This window comes from Pteropus alecto, unplaced genomic scaffold, assembly GCF_000325575.1.
Source record: "Pteropus alecto unplaced genomic scaffold, ASM32557v1 scaffold103, whole genome shotgun sequence".
In the NCBI taxonomy this organism is placed as follows: Eukaryota; Metazoa; Chordata; class Mammalia; order Chiroptera; family Pteropodidae; genus Pteropus; species Pteropus alecto.
Window position 1 is genome coordinate 7,693,800 of NW_006436288.1, and position 16,284 is coordinate 7,710,083.

At 34.4% G+C, this 16,284-nt stretch overlaps 1 pseudogene; it reads left to right on the forward strand.

The window, feature by feature from the left end:
* The first annotated feature begins 14,590 nt into the window (after positions 1 to 14,590).
* LOC112480371 lies at positions 14,591 to 14,706 on the forward strand (annotated as a pseudogene).
* Positions 14,707 to 16,284: the final 1,578 nt, after the last annotated feature.

The following is a 16,284-nucleotide window of genomic DNA, read 5'->3' on the forward strand; positions in this document are numbered from 1 at the left end:
TTTATTTTTATCATCAGTCCATGTTACTGTATGCATTTCTAGTTTGTTGCTTCTTAATATTTATCTGCCACTTGTTACTTACACATAGTGCCAAAGATGGGCCCCTGAGTGATATTCAACAACCCACTTCCACAAAGAGGCTACATTGAGGATTCTTGTACAGATACCATTGCAGAGCTATGCCTGGGTTTCTTTGGGAAGTATATGTATTCAGTGTGATTGCTGGATGCTTGGTTTCAGAAAGGATTGTCAGATTTCTTTTCAGAATAACTTCACTAATCTATACTTAGAGCAGCAGTGCATAAAGGTTCCCTTTACATGTGTGTGCACATTTGCCAATTTATGACTCTCTCTCTCTCTTCCCCCCGCTTTTTAACAATCTGAAGAGTGTAAAGCATGAAGATGGTAAAAAATTGTTTTGTATTTTTCTTCTTCCTCCTAAGGCCAAACATTGTGAGTCATTAGATTTATCTCCTTCTGTGGATTACCAACAATTCATTTCCTCTGCCTATTTTTTGTTTGAGTTTCCTGTCTTTTTCTTGTTGTCTAGCTTTGCTTTCTTATGTGTTCTAAACAGTACTTCCTTATTGATTTTGATATTGCAAGTGTTTTCTCTTAATCTGCCACAATCTTTTTGGGGTTGTCTAAAGAGAGTTTCTTTGAACTTAAATTCAAGTTTTCTATATTTCTAGGACTATTTTTGGGATTTGATAATTGCCCAGAAGTTATTCCTTTTGTCTAGGTTTTCTCAATCCATTATCATATTATTATTAGCCTTATTATATTTTTAAAAAATAACTCGTGTCTGAGTTCTTTCTTTTATTCTGCACTTTGCTTATTTTCTTTTTTCCAGTTTTAGCATACTTTTTCGATCTTATTAATTTTTTCAAAGAACCAGTTTTCGATTTTATTAAACTTCACTATTTGTTTTTCCAATGATTCATTTTGTTGATTTTCTGTCCTTATCTTTATTATTTCTTTTCTGCATGACTCTTTGTGTTTACTTATTGCTTTTTTTCTGGTTTTACTTTTATTTGAATGCTTTGCTAATTTGTTTTCATGCTTTCGTGGTTTCTTAGAAACCTATAAGTTTTCTTTTAAGTATTGCTTTAGTTGCATACCAAATTTTTGATGTTTTATTCCTATTTAGTTCAAAATATTTCATAATTTTTAAAATAATTTTTCTTAAATATAATGATTGTTCAGTAGTATGATATTTTGACTTTGGATTTACGAGACTTAAAAATCTATCCTTGGAGTTGACTTTAAATTTTATTATATCATAATAAGAGAACATAATCTATAATCTCTATGATGTTGATTCTGTGGAATGTATTGAGACTTCTTTGCAACTGAGTACATAGTTAATTTTGTAAATATTCACATGTGTTTTAAAAATGTATATATTTTGGGGGGCTATAAAGTTTTATATATCAATAAATTCAAAATTAACAATGTGTTATTTAGCTCTTCTATTCAGTTGCTTACTTCAGAGTCTTATCTATCAGTTTCTGAGTGGAGTATCTTGAAATCATAAAGTGCAAAGATCGAGATCTACTCAGATTTCTGATTGTTTCATATATTTTGTGGATATATTGTTTGGTTGATATATGTTCATAGTGATTATTTCTTCTGGATCTATTTTTTTTTTCTCTCAACAGTATGTTACATTTTATCCTTACTGCAATTAAATTCATTTTATCTTAAATATTATCTTTTGTATATCTAGTATGTCCTTTTGGTTTTTCTTTATGTCTTCTCTGTTCAGCTTCCGGTTTGCATTATCCTTCCTTATCTTCCTAAGACTTTATTAAGATTATTTAAAATTATTATTTGGTTTTGTCTATTCATTTTATTTTCTCTGTCATAGATTTTCACTTTGTTGCCTTTCTTTCAAAGCTGTTATTTTTCTGAGATGATGTCATAATTTTCTTTGGAGCTCACATTCTTTAGAGGTGTTAGCCTCTTTTAATGATGTGTGTGTTGGGGAAAGGGCTAAGCCTCACCTTAGTTTGTGGGTTGGGAAGAATTTCCTCACTATCAAGAGCCAGTGCAATGGCATTTCTTTTTCTTAAGAGATATCTTGGTCATTTGTAACTACCTGGCTCTCTGGTTGAGAGAGGTGGGGTGAGAGGAGAAAGCCTCAGAGCCTGGCAAATCTGTTGATCATTGCTGCCACCTTGCTGATTGAATGTTCAATGCTACTTCATATTTTCTGCCTGCTGCTGGCTGGCTGCTATTTTAATTCTTTCAGTAGTGACTTACTCACACCTTGTCGGCTAAAACAATGAGCATTGCTAAAGCATCACCCCCTTTCTATCTCCTGATTAGCAGTGCCAAACTCTTCCCTTCTAGGCTGTTGTTTCCTCCCTCACCCCAACCAGGCTACTTTCTTGGTCTTTATATTAACTTACCAAAGGCATTGCTCTCCTTTCACTTCTGTGGCATCTCCAGGGTTGGACTAGGGGAAGGGGTGGATGGGAAGAGAGCCAGCTACTTGTACTAGTTTTGTTTTCACTAAAGGGTCACAGAAATGCCACCTCAAAATATGACTATAGCAGTTCAGGACTGCCACCCAAATATATGCTGCTTTTGTATATTGATTATTTGAGCTGTAGGCATTTGAAAACAGCAAATATAGGAAGAGGCTTTCTCTAAGCTTCCCTTATCTGCCTAAAGACAGATCCTCCAAAAGAAATTTGATGGTCATAGATCTCTTCCACTGGAGTTTCATCGACCAGGGAAGACTAACTCTTGTCACATGAGAGGAGACTAGAATAGTCAACATGGCACCCAGACAAACTTTGTCACAGCTATCATACTCCCATCTATGTAAAAGCTCATTCATCTTTCCTGAAAATCAATTACTTTCCCCTAAGAGGCATACATTCCTCCTTCCTTTTCCCTATCAGTGTGGTATTTAACCCTGAATTCTATGCCACCTCAAGGAGTTACTCATTTTTCCCTGGGGATCTCTCATGTATATACAAGATATACACGTTAATAAATTTCTGTTTGTTTTTCTCTAGTTAATCTGTCTTGTGTTACAGATTTTTCAGCTAAGAACCCAGAAGGGTAGAGAAAAATTACATTTCCTCTCCTACATTGCCACGAAGAAGGATTTTTTTCAATCTTTGCACTATTTCCTTTAAGATAATTCTATAACAATACAACTCACTGAAGTGTTTCTCTTTACACAGTTTTGTTGCAAATATTTAAATAGTCTAACATAGTTCTTGGCACAAGAGTAGGTATGCAATACAATTAGTCTGTTATTATTTTAATGTTATTATTTCTTTAAAGCATTCTAAGAAAGTAACTTATAGGTAGTAACTGCAATATTTTTAATTGATTATATGATTTGGAAGAGAAAAAATATAAGTATAAATTTGTTTCTGAATATTGACATATGATTTGTCTTTGTATATGAAAATGAGTCAGCAGGACACACGATGTTATGAATATTTTCATAACATTAATGATAGGTTTATGTTATTTAAAATGCAACCTGGAATATATCAGTGATGGCTGTGTAAGAGCATGAACTCCAGTCTGTGTTAATGGAATCAGCCAAAGACACTTTGCTTAGATATGGGTTGATGTCCTAACTGAGATCTCAATTATATTGTAGGATGATTTTTAAGAATTTCTAAATGTTATAATCTTTGTTTAGTTTCTTTAGTTTTTATTACTTACATGTTTTTCTTTCCTCTTAAAATGGGAAAAAGAGTAAGAGAGCATTAATATTCATGGAACACATACCTAGTGCCTAGTAGTCTGCTTGGTGTTTTCCATATATGCTCTCATTTAATTGTCACAACAAACATATAAGCTAGCTATTATAATTTCCATTTTTAAAATGAGGAAATAAGAGCTTCAAAAGATTATTTAATTTGCTCATTTACTAAGTTAAGTGCCAGAGCTATGATTTTAATGTAGATCTGTCTGCCTTTTGTGTTCATGCTCTATTCCAGTGCTTCTCAAACTTGAATGTATATTTGGCTCACCAACTAAGGATCTTGTTAAAATGCAGATTCTAATTTCATTGTCTGAGGGAGACCTGGGACTCTACATTTCTTTCATGCTCCCAGGTAATTCTGATACTGCTGGACTATAGACCATACTTCGAAATAGCAAATATCTCTACCATGAAGCAACAAAAATCTCTAGTTTTTAAATTTTATGATTTCATACTAGCCATCTGGATAGTAGGATAGGGCTGCAATGCTAGTATTGGGCAGGAATCTAGTTGCACTAACTAGCTTCAGATAAAATTCTACTACATCTCCTGTGAAGTGGTTTTACCTTATTGTTACTCTTCGAAGTTCTAAGTAGCTTTTAATACAAACTGGCTCAAGAGGCATTTTTGAATAGGCTTTCTATACAGGCCTCCTGTCCCACTCATCAGCTTCTTATGTTTTGCTTAAAGAATATGTAGTCTATGTATGGGGCCAGGATATGATAATGTGCAAGTTTGATTCTATCCTATGTATTCACACATTACCAGAACCTGAAGCTTCTTTGATTCTCTTATATACCTGTTCCATGGAATTTAGCTGGGATACTAGTGTTACTGGCCACTAAGTCACAGTTTTCATTTTACCAGGTTCATGTCTAACGAGAGACTGCTTATGTTTCATGTACATTATAATCACATATCAAAAAAGAGCTTTTTGTTGATTTAGTGGCCATTTAGTTTCTCTCTAGTCACATTTTCCTGCGACTGTAGGAAACGTCTGTCACTTCATAAAGAACGGAGTTGAGAGTCTTGAAGTTATGCTGCTTATGACTTGGTACAGCTGCTCTGCTCTTCAATTAACATTTGAAAACATTTAAAGAATCAAAAAGCTTTCTAGGATCATGTTCACAAATGAAAGCGAAAATGTAGGATTTTCACTGATACATTTCCTAAGAAGGAGACTTGATGAGAGCATGGCCAGGGATGACCAAGTTTCAGAATGTTGTGATGTGCAAAGAAAAGTTGTTGGGAGGTTGAAACCTTTAGAAACAAAGTTTGGATTTAAGTATCACTATCTTTCTAAGATATTCTAGAAAACAAAACAAAACAAATAATCCTTTACCAAATGGAAAATAGGGCAATTAATTCTTAAAGAAAAAGAAATGTAGCTGCTTCAGCTTTTCTGAACACTTAAAATCATAATAGTTTATGTTTTCTGTTAATAGTAAAATTAACTGTTAGGAATTATGAAAAAATATCTTTTAAATCTTTATTGGAGTTGTTTAAATTTAAAAAATATATATGTTTATGACAATTTGGAGGTATATAGAAAAAATATTTAGTTTTTTTTTTTACTCTTGGTCTGTTCTGCAACTTACCCACTGTGGGGAAAGCAATTAAAAATATTTTTATTTTATTAAAAAAATGTTTTTTGAGTAGGCGATATGTACTCACATGGCTGAAAATGCATAAGGTACAAGACGAATTAAATGTGTCTTCCTCCCACCTCTATTCCTCAGACATCCACTTCCCCTCCTGAAGGGCAATGAATTTTGGCACTCTTTTGCATGTCTTTATGAACGTTTTATTTTTATATAAGTACGTATTTTAAAATTTCTCCTTCTAACTTTTTATTTATATACATAGTCATATCTAGCATTCACTGTCCTGCACCTTACATATTTTACTTAACAATAGATCTCAGAATTGGATCCATATCTGTATGTAAAGAGCTTCTCATTCCTTCTATGGCGGGTGGTGTTCCATTGCATGGCTGAACCATGATTTGGGAACAGCGCCTACTGATGGACATTGATTCACATCTTTGCTGTTAAAAACAATGCTACAATAAATACCTTTATAAATAGATCATTTTGTACTTGTGTAAATAAATCTGAAGGGTAAACTTTCAGGAGTAGATTGCTGGGTCAAATGGTACATAAATCATAAATTTGATAGATGTGGGAAAATTGCCCTCCCTAGGGGTCATAGGAGTTTATAATGGGAGCACCACCATCAATGCATGAGAGTGGTTTCCCTCTACAACTTTACCAATGCTTTTTGGTTAAAATTGATCATGTTTTTTTTTAATTTGACTTTATCTGTGATGATTTTTTGAGGAGGAACATTTGTTCAGATGTTTGAGAACCATGTTTATTTCCTTTTTGGTGAATTGTTCATACATGGAAGATGTAAAGACTAGTGGAGTAAGAGTCTTTGGGATTATAGAACTGGATTTTCATTGGAAAACTTTCTATAATTTTCTGGGGAGAGAAAGGTTTTCTGGATTCTTGCTGTATGTAGTTTTTATATTTCATTATATCTTTTTTTTTTTTTTTTTAAATCAAAAGTGTTTGAGATTAGATCAAGAGCCTGTGGGGAAAGGATGAATACCTTTATTCTAAGAGTGCTGATGGTTACACAAGTGTCTGCTGTTGTCACTTAGGATAGTAAAGGTTGTGGTGAGAAGTGATTTGACATTCACAGGAAAAATGACTAAAACTCATGCTTCTCTTCTTTTAGTGCCTGGGTTACAGGCAGCTTATCAGAGTCATGAGGAGTTAGTTACGAATATCTTGTCAAATGGACAACTCCCATTAAAATTATTTTTAGCCAGGTGTGTTAACTTTTTGTTGCAGTTATTTCCATGGTCATGATGAGCTTCGCAATAAAACCTACTGGAGTTTGAGTCTTGGCTCTGTCACTAGCTAACTATGTGACCTTGAACAATTAGTGTCTTCAAGCTTTTTACCTTACCTATAAAATGAAGAGACACATTTGGCAGGGTGTTTGTGAAGAGGAAAAGAGATGATATATTCCAAGCACTTATTGCAGCTTTGAATATCTAATGACTGCTATTATATTACAGGCTAATGTGCCCAGACTTCAAGTAGGGCAGACCTGGGTTCATACCAGAGCTCTATCCCTTACGAGCTGTGCATCCTTGGGTGAGTTCCTCAGCCTTGCCACGCCTCAGTTTCCTCCTCATAAAATGGGGATAATAACTGTACTTTATCAGGTTGATATGTAAAGTGTGTTGCACAGTGCCAGACACATAAGTGCTCAATAAATGGTAGCTATTTGTTTTTATTATTGTCATTATCATTCTCTTCAGCAATTTTCTTAAGCTTCCTTATCCTGAGCCCTTCTGTTGAAAATTGGCCAGCATGCTTCCACTATTATTCTTTCTCTATAGTCATGCTGTGACATTTGAGTCGCTATGATTGAATCTGCCAGGCACTTCTCTTGGATCTGCATGTGGAGATGTGGGGAAAAAAATGCCCCCAGGGACACTTCTTGGACCTGGCCCAGTGCTCCTTTCTTCTTTTAAGAGTTGCAGGGATTGGTCCACCCACTCTCTTCTGACTGCCACCACCTGTTCTTCCCCACATGTTTTTCTTCTCTTAGGCTCTGGAATGGGATAAGATAAACAAACATCTAATGCGGTGCAGGGAGGAAGGCGAAAGAATGCAGATCATGGTGTCAAGAGATCTGGGTTTTAGACCTGACTCTAACCATGTAGCTTTGCTTCAGAATTCACATGTGCAAAATGAGAGATTTCTACTTAGTTTCACAATTCCTACCAGCTCTGATATTCTTTGATGTTTTCCTGTGTTCAGAACATTACGCTCTGTGTTTGAGAGGCAGCATAGGAATGCATATGGCATGGTGCTTGCTGCTGAGAGGCAGTGTGGTCTTGTGGACAGAGCACAGGCTAAGTATAAATTTACTGGTGGTGTTGACTTAGGCAAGTTATTTAAATCTCTGAGCTCTAGTTTCACGGTCCGTGAAATGGGCAATGGATAAAACATAGGTTTCACAGTCAGATGTTCCTAGGTTAAAATCCTAGCTCTACCACTTTCATGTTGCATGATTTTGGCAAGTTACATAACCTCAAGGAGCTTCAGTTTTTTCATCACAAGCAAATAACACATAATAGGAGTTCGATGGGTAGTTGACAGCAGCTGTGAGGAGGAGAATGACAGTTGATGATGATGTTGTGCTGGTGATTGTAACTTTGGAACTTCCCCCTTTCTCCTGTAGTTCTATTCCGTTTTAGTCAGCAGCAATAAATCTTTTAGAAATTTGGAAAAGAGCCCAAAAGTTACAGAATAGAATCTAAAACCTAAGGACCATTTGATTTTAAAGCCCATTTTCTTAACCACCCTGATTTAGAGCCTGTTAAGAAGAGTCTTAGATTTAATGGGATTAATTTTTTATTTTTTAAAAATGAGTGTTCTGCCTGTAAGGTTTTTCTCCAAATCAACCCTTCATCTGCCTGGGGTCAAAATAGGCATAATGTAGGTGGGAGCAAATGGGGAATAAGTTACAGGAACAAAAAGAGAAAGTTGAAATTCAGCTTCTGAAAATCAAAATAGGATTTTGCATCCAGACAATAGGCTTGAAATTTGGGCTTTGTTAAAAAAAAAAAAAAAGAATGAAAGGATTTCCTTTGACTCAGATTGGATTTATAAAAATCTAGGTCTAGTGGGCTGAACTTCAGAGTTTTTACTAGAATTTACTTTCACTTTTAATACTGAGACATAAAGATTGCTGTTATCTGACAAAAATAAGATATGACATAGGAAGTTAAAACAAAAGGCAGCTGCTTCTGGTTTTAGGAGATCCTGAGAACAGAGAGATAAAAGAAGTAGAAAGTACACATCACTTCGAGTATCTCCTTCTAGACCTTGGTCAAGAGGAAGAGATTTAATGAGGAGGAGGAGGTTTCAGAGACAGATGCCATTTGACTTATTTCACATTTGAGACTTTTCAAGAGATCACTGTACACTATGGGATGGACAGCATAATTAAGATAGTGGAGTAGCACAATGAAACAGCGTTATGGAACATGATGAAGGTCTGTCTAATTGAAAGCTTCCTTTGGTTCCCTAATGAAGTGAACATTGAGTCAAGGTCCCTTGGGCTGGCTCTGAGACTGGGGATTGACTAGTGAACTAGAACAGAGGGCTTGGCAGGAACTCAGTAGGTTATACAGCCAACAGGAGCCGAGAGAGATCACTCAGCCCTAAGGAAGCTAATTAAGAATGACCTGTAAAACAGATGCATAGATACAGACAACAGACTGGTGGTTACCCTAGGGGAAGAGGGCAGGGGTGGGGCAAAATGGGTAAAAGGGGTGAAATGTATGGTGATGGATGGAAACTACACTTCTGGTGGTGAGCATGCTATAGTCTATACAGATATTGAATTACAAAGTTGTATACCTAAAAATTATATAATGTTATAAACCAATATTAGCAGAATTTTTTTAAAAAAATGACTTGTACATTCATTGGCCACAGTTGTCAGCAGAAACACCATCCTTGGGACTTGGTCAATAGGATCCTTGGTCAATAGCATCTGCACCAGCAGCCTTTCTCCCAGTACCCATAAGTGGGACCAGAAAGGGACCAGAGGAACAATTCCCAACTCCCAGATCTTAAGTCTCTTTCACTTAGCTGGCAGGAGGAGATCATGTGAGCCCTTTCTTTCCAACATACTCAAATGTCAAGAGACATTTAGTCTCATGTACAAAAGAATTAAAGAATGAGTGGAAATAGAAAGATTGTGCAACTATCCCCATATATTGGCCTACCTAGAAGAACAGTTTAAATTATTGAATCAGACTAGTTTTAAAATAACATGACTAGTAGTAGATTTAATCTTGCTTTTCATCAATTAGGGAACCATGAGAAAGATCATGTTAGCTAAACACAAAATTAGAAAGCTATGTTTCCTGTGCGTATCTGAGTTACAGTGTCAGTAAATTTTTAATCCCTCTAAAATGCTAACAAAACCTAAACTTGATCTTTCTTAGTTCTTGGTCTTGATTCTTCTTAGGTCTAGAATTCTAGTCCAGTCACATCTAATTATTTTATTTATCTCTCCTGTGGGTTGACATTCCTGCCCTTCAAAAAGTTTCTCCCACCTTTTTTCTTGATACTTTGTGGAGAAGCCCCTTTCAAACTTTGTATCAAGAAATCTCAACAGCAGAGGAGTGTAAACCAGTGTCCCTGTAGATGTGAGTTCATGGCCCAAAGCAGCACCAAGCAGAATTCAGATGTTGAGAGTATTCAGATTGTCCATTGTATTTACATAGTTCGTTAAGATGTCATTATTTATTAATAGCGCAATTTCCTGTTTTTTTTCATCACTTCCTTTATTTTCCCAAGGGTGGAAGGAAATTTGACATAGAAGCACAGCACTCCAGTGCCTGTGTATACACAGTCATCATATCTTTACAAGTTTTACATACAAATAAAGTCACTTTGTCTTAATTATGTTAAAGCATAACATATAAACATAGAAAATAGTTGTATTGAAGCTCAGTGATATTTCTAAACTTATGTAAACCCATGTAACTACCACTCACATTAAGAAATACATTTTCTTCACTGCATAAAATCACTTCATGCTCCTTTTCAATCTGTGCCCTATCTCCCAAGAGGTAACTACTATCCTGAAACCTATTATCATTGGTTAGTTTTTCCTGTATTAGGAATTTATATAAATTGAATTATATGATATGTTCTTTTGTATCTAGAGTGTTTTGTAAAACAATATCTATGAATTTTATCCATATTGATGAATATACTATTAGTTCATTTTTGTTTGTTGTTGTATAGTCTTTCATTGGATTAATATATCATAATTTATTTATCCATTCTACTGTTGATGAAAATTTGAGTTGTTTCTAGTTTTAGGATATTAAGAAGAGTGTTACTGTAAACTATTTTGTAGACAGATGCATTCTTTTTTTTTTTTTTTTTTAAGAAATAAACCTAGGAATAGAATTGCTGGGTCACAGTGTAGACATATATTTACCATTAGAGAAAACTGCCAAATAATTTTCTAGTAGTTGTACCATTTTACACTCCCATCTGCAATGCATGGAGGTGTCAGTTGTTCTATATCCTCTCCAACATTTAGTATTTCTATCTTTATCGTTTTAGCTATTCTGATGTACATATGGGCGTTTTGGAGAAAAGTTATCCTTCATTTTCTGCAAAATGGCATGCTCAGTCACAAATAAAACTAGCCCAAGTATCATAGAAATAAAATAAATTTTATTAATATCTTCTCTGAAATCTGTTAGCAAACACAAACAGGAAATACCTAGCAATCAAGTCGAAACACATTTCTAGTAGCTCAAAGAGAAAGGAGAGATTGAAAAGATTAGAAGGCTATGTTTCAGAGTCATGTGAATCATCTAAATCTTTAGAACTGTATGAATAATACAGAGATATATGAAAGGATATTTCCTAATACTGGAAATCTACACAAAAGAATAAATACTTCTGTTTGAATTATCTTTATTGTTGACTTAAAGATATCAAATAAATCTTATGTGTATAATGGGATTATAGCCTTTAGACTTATAGAATCAGCTTCTACAATTGTATTTACATATTACTGGCCAATATCTGTTGATTTTTAAAGGCCCACACCAAAATCACAAAGTAAAATTATGTTGTAAACCAAATCAATTTGAGGTGTGGATAAATAAAACTTAGCTTACTGGTAGTTCATTTCATACTGAGCATTGGGCCTGCTTCCTCAAATTGATTTTGGAAATAGGTAGGATATATTTTATAAAGATCAATAACTATGCAATATGCTAAAAACTGTCTGCTAAACACTTCTACACATTTGTAACATGCACTATAATTAGCCTCCATGGCTTGTTTTATGCATGACTGTGTTTAGAGTATTTACTGAACTAAAGCTATTCTACTCTGTACACCATAATTTGTTTATTGTGTTTTTTTTTTTTAAATATTTCTTCCCCTAAGGATAAAAGTTACTTTTACTTTGAGTTGGTGTTCAGAAACTGAGTGTAGATAAATGCTCTTTGAAAGTCAAACATTGAAAAAGTGTACATTGTTTTTACAATGCTTTTAATATTGTATACAGTCTGTCAACTAATGGAAATAATGACCTCAGGGATGTGTTTATCTTGGTTTTCCCCCACTTGAAATACATTTAGCCTTTAGCTTTTCCTTAGGCCCAAATCACATCAGATGGGCCACACACAGACTCTTGAGGTCATTATCATTTTATGGTAATTTTGAAGAAGAAGAAGAGAGCAAACTGTCTTTTTACATTACTTTTTAGGTCTGGAATTCCCATAGGAAGAGTGTATATATTCATTTGCTTCTCTTTCCACGCTAGGTTAACTGCCAGACTCACTTTCCTAAAGGTAGATTTTTAAGCCTACGTAATGAGTCTTTAAAGCCAGTTTCAAGTGTACTTCACTGTGAGAAAGAAAAGCTTCAGAATCCAATATTATCTAACCAGAAAGCCACATCCTCAGAAAATGCAGACAATTCCATTGGCTGTAATATTTTTAATGTTAAGGTTTCAAGTTAACTCCTGAACTTATTTATTTCTGAGAACCTTTTACAAGTCACAGTGTTCTGTAATCATCTCAAACTAAGTACTGTGTCTATGCATCACTTTCCATTTCCAACCTGAAATACTAAATATTGCAGTAGCTCTTATGATAATATACAGAAGCCCAAGAGTAGGAAATGAATTATACAGTGCTTGAATCAAGCAATGATGGATGAGACAATAGGATAATTTCCATTTGGACAGCTTAGGTGATCAAGGGCCGTTTTCTATTTTACCAAGAGAGTGCATGTGTGTTTACAAGCACCATATGCTGAAACACTCAACTCTTACTTAGGATATGGTGTACTACCATTCTTCAAAGACACCCATCAGCACCTCTTGGATCATCCTGCTCATTCTGCTGGATTTCTCTCGTTAGAATGAATCTTTTGCCTACGTTTTTTCAAATTTAATAAGTTCACAGCCTGAGATGATAAGCTGCAGGCTGGAATTACTTAAATATTGCCAATCCTACATCAGACGTCACAATAGAATCTTAAAAATACTTAACATAGTTTCAATATATGCACGGCTTAGAGGCTGCATCACTAAGACAATTTAGAATTTGAAAATTTATTAATATAAATCACATTAGAAAGGCTTTAAAATCAGTAACTTTGCTAAGCTACATATTTTAAGATTTTAAAATTAATTTTAGAATTAAACAAAATTTCTTTTCTTTGTTTCCCATTTGATTTTCCCGTTGCCCTTTACTTTACATTGAAGTAAAAATTATTCTTTTCCTGAGAACAGTTAGCTTTTTATTCCAATAATATTTTAGCCTCCCTTGCCCTATCCCCATACCTATTATTTAACCTAAGGAAAATAGCGAAATATCTAAGCCAAAACTTTTCTGAAAAGAAGGAAGGCGCTCTTTATTACAATTCTGCTAATAATTTTCTTCTGTCTGTATTTCAAAGAGAAGTTTAAATGTTTAGTGCATAGAGGTACAGAATATCAAGGAAGGATAATGAGGAAGAGAATGAATGTCTCAATATCAAAATTTTATCACTGGTAAAAAATCTTTTCTATAGCTCAAAATAGAGAAAGCCAAATTTTGATATGCCCTCAACAGAAAACATAAACACAGTAATGGAGAGGGATACAATTATAGCAATTACTAGTTCAAGGGTTTGGATGAATAAAAGTAGGAGGGCATTCCAGTTGTTATTATCAGCAGATATAGTATACCACTCTTTGAGGGGGCATTTTGAATAGTAAGAATGAAAATCACATAGGTAGTATAAAACAATGTTTTGAGTCCCAGCTCTTTCCATCACCCTCCACTTGTGAACTCTATACTTTTGTGTAAATTATTTATCTCTTGTATTTCAGTTACCAATTTATAAAATGGAATTATTAATTCAACCCCGAAGATTTAAATGAGTTGAAATAAGCAACATGGAGTATGTGTGCAATATGTATTACCTATTATTATAGCTACATGGGGCAGGATGATGCAGGGGAAGAATCAAAAAAAAAAAAAAGGTAATACACATCTTAGAGGGCAGAAAAATGGACTCATTCATTAGTTAATTGAAAAAAAAATTAAAGTTTTTGGTGGGGAGTGGAGGGAGGAAGTGGCTTCCATGCCTTTGTGGCTCTTTGTTATATCCCAAGTAGTTAGCATTAGGCCCGGTACTTAGTAGGCATTCAATAAATATTTGTCGAATGGATGAATGAATGAATAGAATAATAGTTGCTTATTAAACAAATTGTATTTAAATCATTGTTTTGGTTTTGGAATATTTGGAAATGCTAATATGATTTGGTCCTTGCCCTCGAATAACTCAAATCTAGTGAGCAAGACAGATATTTTTCAAATAACTTTATTACTGTGCAAAATGTGTAAGGTGCTGAGATAGAGATATAAACAAAGTGCTATGGTAAGATAGAGAACAGATGAGTTAATATCAACTGGGGTAATGAGGGAAGACTTGATAGTCCTTATATCCCATTATTCTAAACCAATAACTAAGATCAAGTCTTAGCATGGCCCAATTGGAAATTATTGTCCCTGTATGGGAGGAAAGGGTTTAGTCACACAAAAACCTGTAGGACCTGGCTAATATGTACTGGCAGAAACCCAGGTGAAATATCTGCAAAATACTGGATCTCAGAGACAGAATATAAAGCTGGATAAGTGCGGATGTGGTTCCATAGTGTAGTGGTTAGCACGTCTGCTTTATAAGCAGAAGATCTTGGGTTTGCACCCCAGTGGAGCTACGGTTCATGGTCTATGGCCATGCCACCTTGAATAAGCCCGATGTCTGATCTCAGAAACTAAACAGGGTCGGGCCTGGTTAGTACATGGATGGGAAACCACCTAGGAAGACCAGGTGCTATAGGCATTAAAAAAAAAAAAAGCCTGGATAAATGGGAGTATATTGATATGGGGCATCCTTCCATGACTCAGAACTTAATGTTCTGACAAATATACTAGGAACCAATCCTAAGACAAGTCTGTGTGCTTACTTAAAACTTGGGGAAATAAAACAGCCCACAGTAAATGAAATTGAGATACCAGAACTATTATGACTGAGAATTGAGAAAGAGGTAAAAAGGCTAATAGAAGTGGGTATACTAGAATGAATTAATAATATAAAACCAGAGAACTCATCTGTTAACCATTTCCCAGGAGGGCCCAAAGGACACACACTTCAGTAAAGTGAAAAGGAATGAACTAGTCAGGATGTTATACTGGCCTTTTTCTGGAGGAGAGAATTAATGCTGGATGTTGGTTTGGGGGTAAAGTTAAGAAATATTTGTATATTTTAAGATAAACTATATTGTGAACTCATACTGATTCTTCCAGCTCAACTGAGGACTAAGATTCTTTTACTCTCATGTAGCTTACATCTTTATCTACTTTCCCAGTTATCTACTAACCTAAGAATTCCAGTTTTCAACAACACCAACGTAATTGTTTTAAACAATAGTACACAAAAAATAGTCTCAGAGTAACAATATCAACACTACTACCAGGAATATAATAACTAACAACAGCTTAATGTGTTTTGTAGTTCTTCATACAATTGAAGAATTTCTCACTAGCTTTTAATTTTTGTTTTAAAATTATAGTAAGTAGTTACTCTCTGTGTGGTTGTGACATAAAAATCAATATGCAGTTAAATTCATTTGCTTCACTTAGCTTTCTATTTTTAGAGATTACTTTCAAAGATTGTTTTATAATTATTTAAAACATGTATAAGATTATTAAGTCAAAGAACAACGTATATTTAGAAAAGTCTAGATTTTATCTCAGACTCTTGACACTCTTTTACCTTCCTGTGCCTATAGGTTAATATTAGAAATAACTTTATGGTTTCTCCTTCTACTTTTAAATATGAAAAAATATATTTATACTCATATTTATGCCTCCTTTGGTTAATATGCTTTATACATCTTTTCTACTCACCTTAATTACTTAGCAACACATACTGAAGATCATCTTATGGGAGGATATAGAGATATTCTTCACAGCTGTTTACAACTATATATGACTCTTTGGGTGGATGTATCATTTATAAACCCTTAGAAATTGTGGGGTATTTTGAATTCTTGAGAGAAACACAGTAGTGTTTTATATTTGTCAGACAACTAGCCTGAGATAAATTACTGTTTTAACATTAGATTATGCTATATTCCTTTTGCTGATGTCATGTCTTTATAAAATTGGGATTCTGGTGATTGCTGTAATAGAAAACAAGTTTCATGTGAAAGTCTATGTGGAATATAAAATGAAGAAGGTGTATTTCAATCTTGTTTTAAGGTTTGAGAAGTTGTGCAGTGCTCAATAGGTATACACATCCCCTTGCTAAATAATTATGATAAAGAATAAAAAAAATTAACTTTGATCTCAATTGATTTGTATTATTTATTTTCAAATGGCTATTAAGATATTAGAACATAAATATTTAAAAAGTTGT